The sequence below is a fragment of the Ammospiza nelsoni genome, chromosome 23, assembly GCF_027579445.1.
Source record: "Ammospiza nelsoni isolate bAmmNel1 chromosome 23, bAmmNel1.pri, whole genome shotgun sequence".
Lineage (NCBI taxonomy): Eukaryota > Metazoa > Chordata > Aves > Passeriformes > Passerellidae > Ammospiza > Ammospiza nelsoni.
In genome coordinates this window covers 3,597,182-3,611,322 of record NC_080655.1, presented here as the reverse complement: position 1 = coordinate 3,611,322, position 14,141 = coordinate 3,597,182, and the positions used below count along the sequence as shown (strand labels likewise).

General features: G+C 56.2%; 1 long non-coding RNA gene across 1 annotated transcript; it reads left to right on the top strand.

The window, feature by feature from the left end:
• Positions 1-1,347: 1,347 nt before the first annotated feature.
• On the top strand, positions 1,348-3,874 carry LOC132083277 (uncharacterized). The gene is made up of 2 exons (XR_009419908.1): positions 1,348-2,925; positions 3,121-3,874. It is a non-coding gene; the product is annotated as an uncharacterized LOC132083277 (long non-coding RNA).
• Positions 3,875-14,141: the final 10,267 nt, after the last annotated feature.

Genomic DNA, 14,141 nt, shown 5'->3' with positions numbered 1-14,141 from the left:
CTGGGGGAGATTTCCTGGGGGACAAAAGCAGAGTGGGGGCTGAGGTTTGCCTGAGGGGGTGCCCAGGTGCACCCCCACATTCCTGCCCTCCCCACCTCCATCCAGAACCATCCAGGAGAAAAGTCCCTGTGCCTTGTTCTGGGAAAAACAAGGATCATCCCATTAGGACCAGTTCCAAAAGGTGACTTAACCTTTACCGATGTACCGGCTTGCATCAGACAGAGAGAACTTTTTATTTTTTTATTTTTTTAATGATTGTTTTTACCTTTCCTCACACACTTCTCAGTCTCTCCTCACCTCAGTGCCTGTGTTTGCTCTCTCCCCTCATGGATCCAGGCTCTTGTGCCTCTTCCACGTGTGGCCCCTAAGAGGAGCTGCCACACTCCAGGGAAATCAGCCCCAGAGGGGTCCCCAGCCCCCAGAGGGGTCCCCAGCCCTGGGCCAGTGAGGCAGAGCACGAGGAGCTCTCCTGGGGGAGCTGCTGATGAGTTAAACTCACACCTGGAGCTGCTCACTGCCCGTGGCTCCTTGGGCTTTATGAAATGTCTTCTATTCCCAGTCAGGAGTCCCTGATCTCACAGGGGCAGAGCAAAGCTCGGTCAGAGTGGGGCAAAGCTCCTCTGCTGCCCTGACCAGGGCCCAAAGGGCCCTCCAGGGATGTCCGGGCTCTTCTGGCTCCCATCTCTCCAGGGATGTCCAGGTTGTGTTCCTGACCCATCCCTTCAGGGGTGTCCAGGCTGTTTTCCTGACCCATCTCCAGGTTCTTTTCCTGTCCCATCCCTCCAGGGATGCCCAGGTTGTGTTCCCCTCCAGGAATGTCCAAGTTCTTTTCCTGACCCATCTCTTCGGGGCTGTCCAGGGATATTCTGGCTCCCATCTGTCCAGGGATGCCCAGCTTGTTCTGGCTCCCATCCTTCCAGGGATGCCCAGATTCTTTTCCTGTCCCATCTTTCCAGGGAGGTCCAGCTTTTTCTCCTGACACATCTCTCCAGGGCTGTCCAGCTTGTTCTAGCTCCCATCTCTCCAAGGATGCCCAGGTTGATTTCCTGACCCAGGTTCTTTTCCTGACCCATCCCTGGAGGGATGCCCAGCTTGATTCTCCTGAGGTTCTTTTCCTGTCCCATCCCTCCAGGGATGTCCAGGTTGTGTTCCTGAGGCTGTTTTCCTGACTCATCTCTCCAGGCCTGTCCAGGTTGTTCTCCTGACCCATCTCCAGGTTCTTTTCCTGACCCATCTCTCCAGAGATGTCCAGCTTGTTCTGGCTCTCATCCTTCCAGGAATGCCCAGGCTGTTCTCCTGAGGCTGTCCAGCTTGTTCTGGTTCCCGTCTCTCCAGGCCTGTCCAGGTTGTTCTCCTGACCCATCTCCAGGTTCTTTTCCTGACCCATTTCTCCAGGGACGTCTGGCTCCCATCCCTCTGGGGATGTCTGGGTTCTTTTCCTGTCCCATCTCCCCAAGGATGCCCAGGTTGTGTTCCTGACATTCTTTTCCTGTCCCATCTCCCCAAGGATGCCCAGGTTTTTCTCCTGAGGTTCTTTTCCTGTCCCATCTCCCCAAGGATGCCCAGGTTTTTCTCCTGAAATTCTTTTCCTGTCCCATCTCCTCAAGGATGCCTAGGTTTTTCTCCTGAGGTTCTTTTCCTGTCCCATCTCCCCAGGGATGCCCAGGTTTTTCTCCTGAGGTTCTTTTCCTGTCCCATCCGTCCAGGGCTGTCGAGCTTTTTCTCCTGACCCATCTCCAGGTTCTTTCCTGTCCCATCTCCCTGAGGATGCCCAGGTTTTTCTCCTGAGGTTTTTTCCTGTCCCATCCCTCCAGGGCTCCCCAGCTTGCTCTCCTGAGGTTCTTCTCCTGTCCCATCTCCCCAGGGATGCCCAGGTTTTTTCTCCTGAGGTTCTTCTCCTGTCCCATCTCCCCAGGGCTGCCCAGGCTGTTCTGGCTCCCATCCCCAAGTCCCTTCCCTCTGTCAGCAGACCCCAAGTCCCCCTGCCCAGAGCCATTCCCTGTGCCCAGATTTGTCCCACAGCTGGCACAAATCTGCTGCTGGCAGCTTCCAGGAGGAGCTGGCCCACGTCAGGAACGACCCCAAGGCAGGAGGAAAGGCTGGATTGCTGCTGGGAGCACACAGACTCCAGCCCTGCCTGCCCTAAACGAGCTGTCTGGGATTATTTTTTATTTTGTGGAGGCGTGTGGGCAGCCAGAGGCACTGGAGGGTGCAGCGTTGCTATTTTGGCCGAGTTTTGTCAGCCTGTTCCTCGCCTGGGTGGCTCCCCTGCTGCCTGAGCCGTGCCCTCGAAGCTTTGGGATCGTCCCTTTCCCGTCAGGGGTCAGTGTTTCTGTTTTTATTTTTAATTTTTGTCTCAAATTAAAGGCCGCCGGCCTCCCTTTCCCACAGGGCTGGCTTGCAGCTGTTCTGGGGACAGATTTGGCACTGCCTGCACCACTTCAGAAACACTTTGGGGGTCTGGGCTTCCCACCCTGAGCTCTGCAGGCTGCAGCAGGAGGGATTTGGGACAAAAATCCTGATTTGAGCTGGGGTGTCCTGGAATAAATTCCCCCCTGCCCCAAAAACCCCTTTATTGGAATATTTTCCCTTTATTTGGAATATTTATTATATTCCCTTTATTTGGAATATTTCTCATGTAAATGTGAGGAAGTTTCCCTGCACAGAGGCTGCCCTGATGCTCAAATGCTTTTGATAATTTAAGTGCCTAAAGTGCTTCCACACTGAGCTTCAGGTGGTGAGAAAGGGCTCAAATTCTTCATTTCAGGTGATGGGAAAGGGCTCAAATTCTTCATTTCAGGTGATTTGGTGGGAAAGGGCTGAAATTCTTCATTTCAGGCGATGAAGTTTGATAGGAAAGGCCTCAAATTCCTCATTTCAGGTGAAGGGGTTTGGTGGAAAGGGGCTCAAAATTCTTCATTTCAGGTGGTTTGGTGGCAAAGGGCTCAAATTCTTTGTTTCAGGTGAAGGGGTTTGGGGGAAAGGGGCTCAAATTCTTCATTTCAGGTGATGGGAAAGGGCTCAAATTCTTCATTTCAGGTGATTTGGTGGGAAAGGGCTGAAATTCTTCATTTCAGGCGATGAAGTTTGATAGGAAAGGCCACAAATTCCTCATTTCAGGTGAAGGGGTTTGGTGGAAAGGGGCTCAAATTCTCCATTTCAGGTGATGGAAAAGGGCTCAAATTCTCCATTTCAGGTGAAGGGGCTCAAATTCCTCATTTCAGGTGGTTTGGTGGAAAGGGGCTCCAATTCTTCATTTCAGGTGAAGGGGTTTAGTAGCAAAGGCCTCAAATTCCTCATTTCAAACCCCCAGCTGATAAAGCAGAGATAAAGAGAGGGGCAGAGCCAGGGCTGATAATGGGAGATCAGGGTGAGGGAGCAGGAGGACGAGGAAATCTTCACAAAATTGGCTTTTTTGGCTTCTTCTAAGGAACTTTCCGTGTCAGGATCACATATTACACCAGCAATGGATGTTTTGGTCTGGGTAAGAGCATCCCGTACTTCTGTTACTGATATTCCCTGTGTGACCACAGAATTTCTCCAGGATTTGCTCCTGTTTTGCCACAGATTTGGGTGTGAGCTGCTCAGAGCTGTGAGCAGGAGCTTTTCTCTTCCTCACAGGTGAATTTGGAAGGTGGAGGAGGGATAAATTGTGTAAATTCCCTAAGGTAGGGAAGGATTGGGGCGATGGATGGATGGATGGATGCTGGTTTTCCTTTTTGAGGTCACATCCTGCCCGTGAGATGTCGTGGTTTATTTATTGGGTAGAGTGAATATTTTGTATACGGCGCGAGAGGAAGGCTTTTATGGCTTTTATTATAAATTTTTATGGAAAAAGAGGGGGAAAAATAAAAATGTGTGGAAAAAGGGAAAATGCGTGAGCTGGCCACAGGAGGGCGCCGCCAGCACGCGGGGAAGGGAGTGGGCGTGGCCGAGGAATGACTGACAGCGCGTGGGCGTGGCCAAGGAATGACTGATCGCGTGTGGGCGTGGCCAAGGAATGACTGACTGTGCATGGGCGTGGCCGAGGAATGACTGACAGCGCATGGGCGTGGCCGAGGAATGACTGACCGCGTGTGGGCGTGGCCAAGGAATGACTGACCGCGTGTGGGCGTGGCCAAGGAATGACTGTGCATGGGCGTGGCCAAGGAATTACTGGCAGTGCATGGGCATGGCTAATGAATTACTGACAGCGTGTGGGCGTGGCCAATAAATGACGTGTATGTATGGGCGTGGCCAATAAATGATTGGCGGTGTGGGGGCGTGACCAGAGAATGACAGACAGGGTTGGGGCACGGCCAATTATTGAGGGGTGGAATTAGGGGCGTGGCCAATGGATGATGGATGTGGTTGGGGTGTGGCCAATGAATGAGGGGAGGGGTTTAGAGCTTGGCCTTGGCTGAGGGGCGTGGCCTGGATGTCACTTTTGGGATGGGGATAGGCGGGAGCAAAGTCAGGGGGCGGGGCCAATGAATGGGTGAGGCGGGGCTTTAAATGGCAAGGAGTCATGGGGCGGGGTTAGGGCGTGGCCGGGGACAAAGGGGCGGTATGAGGGTGGGGTAGATGATGGGGTGGGGACATGGGCGTGACCACACGGCAGGGGCGGGGTTAATGTTTTATGGCTCCACCTAGATTTAAAATCGCCACTTTGGTCTCTGGATCTCCCTTGTTTCAAAACCGCACACCTGGATGCACTTGGGTTCAAAGCCTCCCGCACACCTGGATCCACCTGGATTTAAAATCTCCACTTTGGATCCGCGTGGATCCAAAACCCCCCGCACACACCTGGATCCCCCGGATTTCAGCGGCGCCCTCTCTCCCTGCAGGGTCTCTCCTGCTTTTCCCGGAGCGCTGGAGCTCCCTGGCTCGCTCCCGGTGTCACCGAGCAGCGCGGGGAGCCAGCGGCGGGGTGGCGGGATCCCCTCCGGGAGCTGCTCCAGCGGGGACCGGGTCGGGCCATCCAGGTGCCCATCCCGTGCCCCTCCAGGACCCTCCCGGTGCCCCTCCCGGTGCCCCTCCCGAACCCTCCCTGCTCCTCCCGGTGCCCATCCCGGTGCCCATCCCGGTGCCCATCCCGGTCCCTGCTCCCGTGCCAATGGCATCGGCGGTCGCTGCCGAGCCCTCGGCGGGCGGGGCGGTCCCGGAGCCGCCCCCGGCGGAGCCGCGGGAGCCGCGGGCGGCGGAGCGGGGTAAGGGGCGCGGGGGAGCCGCTGCCAGCGTTGCCAGAGCCAGGACAGGGCGGTGTGAGCGGGCTCGGTGTGCCCGGCTCCGGCAGCCCCGGGCTCGGTGTGCCCGGTTCCGGCAGCCCCGGGCTCGGCGTGCCCGGCTCCGGCTGCACCGCGCTCGGTGTGCCCGGCTCCGGCTGCACCGCGCTCGGTGTGCCCGGTTCCGGCAGCCGCGGGCTCGGTGTGCCCGGTTCCGGCAGCCCCGGGCTCGGTGTGCCCGGCTCCGGCAGCCCCGGGCTCGGCGTGCCCGGTTCCGGCAGCCCCGGGCTCGGTGTGCCCGGCTCCGGCTGCCCCGCGCTCGGTGTGCCCGGCTCCGGCTGCACCGGGCTCGGCGTGCCCGGCTCCGGCTGCCCCGCGCTCGGTGTGCCCGCCGGGGCTCGGTGGAGCCGGAGCCTCGCTCGTCCTTGGGATCGCTTTGCACCGAGGGATCGGCACCGGCTGGGACCGCGGGGTTTGTCCCAAAGACTCGGCGAGCCCCGGTCCTGCCCGGTCCCGGGGGTTCCCGGTGTTTGTTGGCGTTCCCAGCTCCCGCTGCTCGGTGCCTGACCTTGGGCCGGTGCCGCTCTCCGTGTGCCCGGGCTGCTCATGTGCTCAACCCGGGGCTTGGGAAAAGTGCGGGGACACAAATGCAAAGGGAGATTCGGGAACGGAGCTGCAAGGACACAGCCGGGGTTCGTTCCCTTGCAGTGGCTTTGGGGTGGGTGACGGCGCTGGTGGCGTTTTGCAAAGTGGATTGACACGGCAGTGACACCTGTGCCAGGTGCCTGTTGGCACGGAATGTGCCACCTTGTCCCACAGCGCTGCTCTGCCAGCTGGGGCAACCTTGGAGGGATGGGTCAGGAGAAGAACCCCAGGAGAACAGCCTGGGCATTCCTGGAGGGATGGGACAGGGAAAAGAACCTGGAAACGGGTCAGGAAAACAGCCTGGGCACCCCTGGAGGGATGGGACAGGAGAAAAACCTGGGCACCCCTGGGGGGATGGGACAGGAGAAAAACCTGGGCATCCCTGGAGGGATGTGACAGGAAAGAACCTGGAGATGGGTCAGGAAAAGAGCCCCAAATGGGACAGGAAACCCAGGAGCAGAGCACTCCAAGAAGCCGCCCAGGGCTGCCCCCGCTCAGCCCTGCCCAGTCCCGAGCCAGCAGCTCAAGCTCGGCTCCCTCCTGCCCTCTGGCCGTGCTTTATTCCGCTGTCAGCTCAGCACAGGGCTGTGCTCCCTGAGGAGTTCAGAGCTGAATTCAGCTGTCCTGGAGGGATGGAGATCCCCAAAACCGCTCTGGAAAATCGGGTTTAGGGACACTCTGGGAGAGGCCAACAGGAGCCTTGGGTGGCCAGAGGGGGGAGGCTTTCCCTGCAAAGAGAGGAGATGGAGAAGAAAAGATAAAAGATCCTAAAACTGGAGTGGGACTGCCTGGAAGAGGTTGCTCAGAGCACAGGTTTGGGCTGTGATGGAAATGTGAAGCCTGAAGGCTGAGATTGGCCTGAAACAGCTCCTCACCTCCGTGTGACAGCGACAGTGACAGTCCCTGCTCGCTGTGACCTGGTGCAGAGCTGGGAGTGCCCCTGCTCCTTGTTCCTGGCAGCTTTGGCACCACTCAGGGGTACTTTCCTACAGAGAAGAGCATTTATGTGGCACCCAGAGCGCTCCAAAATTGCCTCTCACAGCTCTCAGGACCCTGAGGAGCTCTGATAACAAGGACTGGCCCGACTGGTTTGCAGCTCCGCAGAAATCTCATGGAAAAAGTTCTTGAGGGATTTGGACAAAGGTTTGTTTCCATTTCTGCATTAAATACGAACAGATCCCTGTGCCCTGGGTGGTTTGGTGCTGCAGAGCAGGACAGGGACAGGGACAGGGTGTGGATGCTCTGGGGGTGCTTGGGCATCTCCCACCCAGCCCCTGAGCCCCACAGGGCCTGGGGGGTCTGTGACAGTCACCAGGGACCCCCTGAGTGCACACAGCTCCCACCTGGACACCCGAGCTCTGTCCCAGCTGTTTGAAAATGTGGGGTTTGTGTCGGAAAGGAAAGGGAAAAGGAAAAAATTCAGTGCAGTCGATACACCAAGGGCACCATAAGGAGGAGTCCGGGCACACCTCCCGTGTGGCTTTAACAAGTAATCCTGACTCTGTGTGGAGCCAGAATCAAAGAATTCCCTTTGTTTGGGCCCAGCTTTGCTGCAGCCAGGCTGGGGCTCTCTCTGAGCCGTGCCCGGGGCTGGCAGAGCTGCCTGGGCACGGCTGTGGCGTGTCCGGGCACCGCGGCGCCCGCGGGCACCGTGAGCATCCCCAGCAGCTCCGTGTTACCCGTGCAGGTGGGCAGCTCCAGCCCAGCCTGGCTGTGTCGGGGCGTGCTCCTGCCCACACCTGCAGCCTCTCAATTAACAGATCCCAATTAACTCCCGGCTCATCGGGAGCCGTGCCCAGCGCGGAGCTGCCCTGCGGCGTGGGTGGCACGGGGAGGATTGAAGGTTCCTTTGTGTGTTTGCACCTCCAGAAACTCCCCAGAGAAGTTTGTTCCTGGGGGGACTCTGCCTCTCTGCTGCAGGAACTCGGTCAGGCCGTGTTTTTCCAGCAGCAGACTCTTCAAAAACAAAGGCCCTGCCAGGTCCTTTCCTTTCCTTTCCTTTCCTTTCCTTTCCTTTCCTTTCCTTTCCTTTCCTTTCCTTTCCTTTCCTTTCCTTTCCTTTCCTTTCCTTTCCTTTCCTTTCCTTTCCTTTCCTTTCCTTTCCTTTCCTTTCCTTTCCTTTCCTTTCCTTTCCTTTCCTTTCCTTTCCTTTCCTTTCCTTTCTCCTTTCCTTTCTCCTTTCCTTTCTCCTTTCCTTTCTCCTTTCCTTTCTCCTTTCCTTTCTCCTTTCCTTTCTCCTTTCCTTTCTCCTTTTCCTTTCTCCTTTCCTTTCTCCTTTCCTTTCTCCTTTCCTTTCTCCTTTCCTTTCTCCTTTCCTTTCTCCTTTCCCCTTTCCTTTCCCCTTTCCTTTCCCCTTTCCTTTCCCCTTTCCTTTCCCCTTTCCTTTCCCCTTTCCTTTCCCCTTTCCTTTCCCTTTTTTCTTCACAGCCCAGCTTTGTTGAAAGGTCGAGGTTTGCGTGTTTGTTTTCTCCTTTGGAAATGTTGGGAAAATTAATCCACAAACATCAGAGGTTTAGGTCCAAAAAGGAGACAGAGGAGTTCTTTTGGCTTTATTTGAATAAAGGGAGAGGCCATGGGGCATTCCCCTGGGATCTCCCGAATTTTTGGAGGACTCAGCCTCCTTTTTATCCCAATTTCCCACATCTCCCTTCTCTCTTTCCCCATTTCTGAGGTACCTGAGAGGTTCAGACTTCCCAGAACACCTGATAGCAGAGATTCCCTCGAATGCACAACCCTCCCTTTTAATTCTTACAGAATTTAGGGGTTATTCCTCATTTCTGAGGTTCAGACTTCCCAAAACACCTGATAGCAGAGATTTGCCTCTAATTTTTAACCCTCCCTTTTCATTTTTAATTCTTACCAAATTTAGGGGTTTTCCCCCATTTCTGAGGTACCTGAGAGGTTCAGACTTCCCAAAACACCTGATAGCAGAGATTCCCTCTAATGTACAACCCTCCCTTTTAATTCTTACAGAATTTAGGGGTTATTCCCCATTTCTGAGGTACAGACTTGCCAAAACATCTCATACCAGAGACTTCCCTCTAATGTATAATATATAATAAATAAATAGAAATAAAATACATAACAATAAATAAACATATATATTATTAATATATACAAATTATATATAAATATAGAATGTATAATAAATAAAATAAGGCAATTAAAAATAAATATAAATAAGTAAATGAGGAATTAAAAAAATTTAAAAATGTTAATACAGTACTACAAATTAATACAGCACAACTTTCCAGCATAACACACACAGTATTCCTTTTAATATTTGTCACCTGTCACATGGTGTGTGTTCCATTGTCACCTGGTGTGTGTTCCATTGTCAACTGTCACATGGTGTGTGTTCCATTGTCACCCTGTGTGTGTTCCATTGTCACCTGTCACAGGGTTTGTGTTCCATTGTCACCTGGTTTGTGTTCCATTGTCACCTGGTTTGTGTTCCATTGTCACCTGGTGTGTGTTCCATTGTCACCCTGTGTGTGTTCCATTGTCACCTGGTGTGTGTTCCATTGTCGCCTGTCACAGGGTTTGTGTTCCATTGTCACCTGGTTTGTGTTCCATTGTCACCTGGTGTGTGTTCCATTGTCGCCTGTCACAGGGTTTGTGTTCCATTGTCACCTGTCACAGCTGCGCAGGGATCTGCTGCTCACTGGGCAGGTTGTTTTATCTATTCCACAACCAACCCTCCCTCCAGGAGCAATCTTCTGTTAATGGGCCATTAATTATTAATTATCTGCTGTTAATGAGCCGGCGAGTGTCCCCTGCATGGCTGATCCAATCCCAGCATCCCATGGGGAGATGCCCCGCCCAGGGGAGGAGCCAAGCATTCCTGCCTGGATCCAATCTGAGCTTTGGGGCACCCCGGCAGCCTCTGCCCCCTGCGTTCCCAGAGGAGCAGCTTTGTGCTGCCCTGCATGGCCAGAGGGAGCCCAGGCCCATCTGCAGCAGCCCTGGAGCTGCAGAGGAAAACTCCCCCCTTGTGCAGGATCCCTGCTGCAGCAGAGCCGCAGCTGGCACTGCAGGAGGGCTGAGCGCCCATGGGATGGGGCTGGGACACCACCCTGGCACACAGGGGTCAGGGCCTGCTCTGACTCTGGCAGGGGTTTGTTTTTAATATATCATTTACTTTTAATATGATATATTTCATAAAATCAGCCTTCTGAACATGGAGTCAAGATTCTCATCTCTGCCCTGTGAGCACCACCGCAGATGGGGGTCTGAGCTGTGGGGGCTGCAGCAGATGTGGCAGACATTGACACTTTCCAGCGTGGTTGTTTTGTCCTAAATCTCCTTTTTTTTTGTGCTGCTGTTTCCCACCTGGCTGGCCCTGGCCACTGTGGGTGCTTGACAAGGTGAGAGGGACAGCAGATGGATTCTGTGGAGCCCCAAAGCCACCAGGAGAACAGCAAGCAGCACTTCCCCCACCCCAGAAGGACATTTCCAAGGGGACGCAGGGACGTGTGAGGAGCTGGGAGCTCCTGCCAGGGCAGCAGAGCAGCTCCGGCTGCTGACATCCTCCTCCTGTTTGCCTTGGGGTTCGTTAAAGTCCAGCTCCGGCTGCGGTGCCAACTCCCCGAGCTTCTGCAAACACCTGCGAGGGGAGGAGGCGCTTGCACAAACACGGCTCAGCGGCAGGGCCCGGTGCCCTCTGCACGTGGCTGTGCCAGCCCATCTCAGGCTGGTTTCTCGTGCCTGCAGGGCCGGGCTTGTGCCCCTCCCGCGGATGCCCCGATGCCCTGGCAGGGCACAGCGCCACGCGCTGCCCTTGAGCTGCTCTGGGGAGGGAGTTGGGCTGTGCCCAAAGCGCGGTGGGGAAACCAGCCCAGCTCTTCTCGATGGCCTGTGGAGGGCAGGGTGGGACAGCGGAGGCTGGACAGGCTGCGAGAGCAGAGGTTGGACAGGTTGGGACCTCAGAGGTTGGAGAGGCGTGACCGGGTGTGCCAGCTGTGCCAGGTGTGCCAGCTGTGCCAGGAGGAGCACAGCCCAGCTGGGAGTGATGCTGCAGGACAGCAGCTGGTTCTGCCCGAGCCTATTTGGGCTGCCTGTTCCAGAGGCTTTGCCTGGCTCAGTTTTCTCTGTGCCCCTTTTGCCATGGGGCTCTGTGCCCAGCCCATGTGCCAACCTGACTCAGTTCTCTACGTGTCTCCTTTGTTGCAGGGCTCTGTGCCCAGCCTGGCTCAGCTCTCCATGCCCCCTTTGCCGTGGGGTTCTGTGCCCAGGCCCCATGCCAGCCTGGCTCAGTTCTCTCTGTTGCCCCCTTTGCCGTGGGGCTCTTGCCCAGCCTGGCTCAGCTCTCCATGCCCCCTTTGCTGTGGGCTCTGTGCCCAGCCCGGGTGCCAGCCTGGCTCCACTCTCTGTGCCCCTTTGCTGCATGGCTCTGTGCCCAGCCTGGCTCCGCTCTCCGTGCCCCCTTTGCCGCAGGGCTCTGTGCCCAGTCCCTGTGCCCCCTTTGCTGTGGGGCTCTGTGCCAGCCTGGGTGCCAGCCTGGCTCAGAGCTCACTCCATGTCCCCTTTGCCGCAGGGCTCTGTGCCCAGCCTGGCTCCGCTCTCTCTATGCCCCCTTTGCCATGGGGCTCTGTGCCCAGTCCCTGTGCCCCCTTTGCCATGGGGCTCTGTGCCCAGCCTGGCTCCGCTCTCCGTGCCCCCCTTTGCCGCAGGGCTCTGTGCCCAGGCCCCGTGCCAGCCTGACTCACGCCGTCTCGTGCTTTTATCTGCCCCCTTTGCTGCCCGGCCTGGCTCCAGACGCTCTCCCTGCTCCTCCCGGGCCTGCCCTGTCCCTGCCTCCCTCGCTGCCCCCGCGCGGGGCACTGCGGGGCTGGCACAGCTCCCGGGCTCTGCGGTGGGGTTTGGGTTCATCCTCAATCCAGGGCCCTTCCCTGCTGTGTTTGCAGGGATGCCAGTGGCAGGCAGGAGGGGGGAATGGGAACAGTGGGAATGGGAGGAGGGGAATGGAAAGAGTGGAATGGGAATGAGTGGGGATGGAAGGACCAGGAATGGGAAGGTGTTGGAATGGCAGGATTGGGATGGCAGGAGCAGGATTGGGATGGCAGGAGCAGGATTGGGATGGCAGGAGCACGATTGGAATGGCACGATTGGGATGGCAGGAGCAGGATTGGAATGGCACGATTGGAATGGCAGGAGCAGGATTGGGATGGCAGGAGCAGGATTGGAATGGCAGGAGCAGGATTGGGATGGCAGGATTGGAATGGCAGGATTGGGATGGCAGGAGCAGGATGGCAGGAAGGGAACGGCAGAATCGGGAATGGGAAGAGTGGGAATGGCAGGAAGGGGGAACGGGAAGAGTGGGAACAGGAGGAGAGCAATGGCAGGAGAGGGGGTGGGAAGCAGTGGGGGTGGAAGGAGCAGGAATGGGAAGGAGTTGGAATGGCAGGAAGGGAACGGCAGGATCAGGAATGGGAAGAGTGGGAATGGCAGGGCCAGGAATGGCAGGAGGGGAATGGGAAGGAATGGGAATGGGAGGAGCAGGAATGGGAAGGAGCAGGAGGGGAATGGGAAGGAGTGGAAATGGAAGGAGTAGGAGTAGAATGGCAGGAGGGGATGGCAGGATTTGATGGCAGGAGTTGGAATGGCAGGAAGGGATGGCAGGAAGGGATGGCAGGAAGGGAACAGCAGGAGCAGGCAGAGTGGCAGGAGGGATGGCAGAAGTGGGGATGGCCGGAGCAGGATGGCAGGAAGGGATGGCAGGATTTAGGATGGGAGGAGAGGATGGCAGGAGTTGGGGTGGCAGGAGGGGATGGCAGGAGTTGGGGGATGGCAGGAGTTGGGGTGGCTGGAGCAGGATGGCAGGAAGGGATGGCAGGATTTAGGATGGGAGGAGAGGATGGCAGGAGTTGGGGCGGCAGGAGGGGGTGGCAGAAGTTGGGGGATGGCAGAGGGGATGGCAGGAGTTGGGGTGGCAGGAGGGGATGGCAGGAGTTGGGGGATGGCAGGAGTTGGGATGGCTAGGAGTTGGGTGGCAGGAGGGGATGGCAGGGAGGGGGGTGGCAGGAGCAGGGATGGCAGGAGTTGGGGGATGGCAGGAGTTGGGGGGTGGCAGGAGCAGCGATGGCAGGAGCGGCTGCCGGGGCTGCAGCCAGCGCTGCCAGGTTGCTAAGCAGAGCTTTTGAAGAACCGCACGCAGGCAGCCGGAGCTGGAGCCGAGCGGGGCAGGACGTGGGAGGGCACAAAGAGGAGCTCAGGCGCTGTTGCTAAATTTGCAGCCGGGGCTGTGGGGAGGCAGGAGCAGCAGAGCCCTCCCTGCAGCACGAGTGACAGCAGTGACATCCCCGGGCTGCCCACGTGGAGCTCGTGCTGGCTGCTCATCCTGCAGGATGAGCCGAGGGCCACTGCAAATCCCGCTTTAAACCCCTTTGGAAATACAGCCCTAAGGTGGATCACAGCATTAGGGAGTTCTTTCTTTTTTTCTTTTCCTTCCTTCCTTCCTTCCTTCCTTCCTTCCTTCCTTCCTTCCTTCCTTCCTTCCTTCCTTCCTTCCTTCCTTCCTTCCTTCCTTCCTTCCTTCCTTCCTTCCTTCCTTCCTTCCTTCCTTCCTTCCTTCCTTCCTTCCTTCCTTCCTTCCTTCCTTCCTTCCTTCCTTCCTTCCTTCCTTCCTTCCTTCCTTCCTTCCTTCCTTCCTTCCTTCCTTCCTTCCTTCCTTCCTTCCTTCCTTCCTTCCTTCCTTCCTTCCTTCCTTCCTTCCTTCCTTCCTTCCTTCCTTCCTTCCTTCCTTCCTTCCTTCCTTCCTTCCTTCCTTCCTTCCTTCCTTCCTTCCTTCCTTCCTTCCTTCCTTCCTTCCTTCCTTCCTTCCTTCCTTCCTTCCTTCCTTCCTTCCTTCCTTCCTTCCTTCCTTCCTTCCTTCCTTCCTTCCTTCCTTCCTTCCTTCCTTCCTTCCTTCCTTCCTTCCTTCCTTCCTTCCTTCCTTCCTTCCTTCCTTCCTTCCTTCCTTCCTTCCTTCCTTCCTTCCTTCCTTCCTTCCTTCCTTCCTTCCTTCCTTCCTTCCTTCCTTCCTTCCTTCCTTCCTTCCTTCCTTCCTTCCTTCCTTCCTTCCTTCCTTCCTTCCTTCCTTCCTTCCTTCCTTCCTTCCCCCCTAATTAAGTCAGCCCTGGATTTTTATTAATGATTAAACCTCCCTTGCAGGTTTCATTTTTACTGGTGGAAAATGCAGTTTTGGAGGAATTTCTGTTGCTCACAGTGTGAATTTCACTTGAGACGGGGAGAAAATCAGAGTTTTTGAAAATTTGAGTTTTCCTGGAGGAGCAGGGAAGGGCCTTTGTGGGA